Source organism: Hylaeus volcanicus, chromosome 9 (genome assembly GCF_026283585.1).
Source record: "Hylaeus volcanicus isolate JK05 chromosome 9, UHH_iyHylVolc1.0_haploid, whole genome shotgun sequence".
NCBI classification, from domain to species: domain Eukaryota; kingdom Metazoa; phylum Arthropoda; class Insecta; order Hymenoptera; family Colletidae; genus Hylaeus; species Hylaeus volcanicus.
The window spans coordinates 624,400-627,808 of NC_071984.1; the positions used below are offsets into that span (position 1 = coordinate 624,400).

At 30.0% G+C, this 3,409-nt stretch overlaps 1 protein-coding gene across 1 annotated transcript in view; it reads right to left on the reverse strand.

Moving 5' to 3' along the window:
* Window positions 1-3,409, reverse strand: part of LOC128881952 (uncharacterized) — a 164,891-nt gene that overhangs the window by 10,821 nt on the left and 150,661 nt on the right. The window lies entirely within an intron of this gene.

Here is a 3,409-nt window from a genome sequence, read left to right on the forward strand (position 1 = left end):
CTTTTTCCTTAGCGAAAATGTTGTTCGAGGCTTCGTTGAGGAGATATTAACAGAAAACCTCGGACCAATCAGAGCGCGAGGATGCCAGTGGAGCGCCCGCGATAGGCGTGGGTCACGCGCTAGGCGACCGCCCTCTAATGGTATACGCGCGCTCTGATTGGTCCGGCGTTTTCCCTTCATATCGCCCTAACGAAGCCTCGGAGAACATTTTCGCTAAGGAAAAAGTTGTTTCAAATCAACTCCCGAACCATCCTTTTCAAGGACCTCCAACATTTTATGAACACCCTGTATACTGTATCCTTCTAATCCAAGTAACTCTTGTGTGTAATATTTTTCCGTGCAACCCATATTTTGGAAATTATAAAGGTGCACAAATTATGTGAACCACCTTGTATAATAACTATACATTATAGATATAATATACAATACATAATAACACTACAAAATCCTTTACAATGAATACCTCATACATTATAGCAACTGGTCTTCCCTAAATCAAAAATTCCTAGATGAATTTATTCAGAAAATTGAGTTCCAGAGATTTCTGGACTACGAAATTAGTTTTCTTCTATCCATACTATGTATAATTGCATATATTTCCTGTGATATTTTCCTTATATTAATAAATAAAATTTTATACACACCATACACATAAATTTATTCATCGAGCATAGGTATAATATTTACGAAACAATTTTGCATCAGTCAAAGTGCAATGTCAGAAGTTTGCCAAGTCAGGAAACAAGTGTTCGCAGACACACGTATGTTTACGCGACATTTTCATAATGTTATAGTTAGTGAAACACGATCCCAAGGCGTGATCGTATATTTATAGCAACATTTTTCACGTCGAGAACATGTATTTTCCGTATACATACATATGTCATTGTTATGAAAAATTACAATGGGTTTTATAATCCATTGTAACTGCAAGATGCATGGAGTTAATTACAGACGTAATGTACAGTTACATTTAATTTTGTTACGTTTAATGCTGTTCATACTAACCATTAAGTGAATTAGTAATTAGAATTTAGAAGTGCTTTTGAATATATTTAAATATGATTTACACTCATGCAATTTAAAAATTTGCGGCGACATGTATTATTATATAATTAATACCAGCTGTTTTTTCTTTGATGAGATAATTTTCTAAATATTCAATACAAAACTAGGAAATCTGTCATGGTAATAAATTGCATTTGGATGTCTAATATAAATCATGTAGTACAAATGATTCTATTTACATTAAATTTGAAATAAAATTTGATATTTTTAGGGGGCAATCCACGCCAAATCGGAGAGTTAAAAAAACTTTTTTTTTATTTTCTTAATTCTCCGGTATTTTTTAGTACCTCTCAAAAGAGACTTCCTGTTAAATTTTGAGATTTTTTGTATCACTTAAAAAAATTTTAAAAATATCGAATTTTCAAAAAATAAAACCGCTATTTTGTTGGTTTAATGCTCATAACTTTCTTAATAATGGTCGAAATTCAATTGTTTTTTTTCAAAACTGTAAAATAGAAAATCTTTAAGAAAATCGAAGGGTACACACAATTTTATAAACACGATTAAATACTTAAAATTCAAAAATCTCGATTAAAAACGCTTTAAACATTTTTTTTTTATTTCTTTCTGTAAAGGCCATCTAGAAACAATAATTTTGAAAACATAGAAACTTGAACTCGACCATTATTAAGAAAGTTATGAGCATAAAACAAAAAAAAAGTGGTTTTTTTGAAAATTCGATATTTTTTGAACCAGTGATCAAAAGAATCCCAAAATTTACCAGGAAGCTTCTCTTGAGGGGTACTAAAAAATACCAAAAAATTAAGAAAATAAATAAAAAATTTTTAAACCGTCCGATTTGCCTTGTTATGCCCCTTAAGTATCTTTAATTTTTTACCAATCGTCATATGAAGTAATATTATATCTTTCAAACGAATTTCGTAAGATTACCATTATATAAACTTTCTAATATTGTTATCAACGCTATATATCATCGTTAAAAAATAAAATAAAATTATGTAAACAAATAATTTAATATATTAATTTAATAATGTAAATATTTAATTTCTCATTGTATTTTTCGCAGTGGCATGTAGCATATGTATTACATATTTTTAGCGTTCGCAAAATGTATAATCGCTGCTTAACATAATCTTTAAATAGATTTAAAAAATTAATAATTTAAAATTGAAGAAGCTGAAATAGGAGCTGAATTGAAAGATCGATTTGCTTTGATAAAAATATTAAAAATTCTTCAACCTTGACAATTTTAATAACGATAACGTTTTCCAAAGGATTAACGTCAGTTTTTTAGAAAGAGATAAAGAAAACTATTCTTTAGATATGTCTACAAGTGGAAACGTCTAAATTCAATTCGAAGCTTTCATTCATATGCGGCGCCAATGCTAGCCTAATGGAGTTTTGGAGCACCGATATCGGTTCTTGATTAGTATCGATACGAAATGTACGTCGCCCCTAATGAAATGTCCATCCCAGTTATTCCTATGCGCGTATCATAATGACAAATGATATTAACGCATAAATTACGAGCGTCGTTTCATTGTTCGTGACGCGGTTCGCTAATCAATATCTTCCGTATCTTGGTCGCTGTTGATTTATCGCTTCCCGGCTTTGAAAACACAAAGTACTATTTCAACTGCTATTAATACTATAACTACTGTTATATTTATGTACAAAAATTATATGTAATTATATTACAGTTTTAACTTATGTGAACCTCGAACTCGATTTTTCAAAAATTAATTTTTTTGTGTAGAAAATGATAGTAACTCGTTTGTAGGTGATTGTAGTAACAACAGTTTCGTTTGTACCTTTATTAATTAATAATTAAAAAAAAATTAAAAAAATTGTCAGCAACCGACATTGAGATTTCTGAAATCTGTTTTTTCCCTATTCTTTAGAATCGTTTGTAATTGTTTGTACTGCTTTTCGTTTCGTTTGTATCTCAATAGTTTAAATTGTACAAGCAATTGTTTATACGCGTAAGAGTGGAAATCGTCAATTTTCAATATTTTAAAAATCTGTTTTTTCCCCATTCTTCAGAATCGTTTGTACCCGTTTGTACCGCTTTTCGTTTCGTTTGAATCTCAATAGTTTAAATTTTACAAGCAATTGTTTATACGCGTAAGAGAGGAGTTCGTCAATTTTCAATATTTTTAAAATCTGTTTTTTCCCTATTCTTTAGAATCGTTTTTTCCCGTTTGTACCGCTTTTCGTTTCGTTTGAACCTTAATAGTTTAAATTTTATAATTCAACCGTATAAACAATTGCTTATAAAATTTAAACGATTGAGATACAAACGAAACGAAATGCGGTACAAACGGGTACAAACGATTCTAAAGAACAGGGAAAAAACAGATTTTAAAAATATTGAAAATTG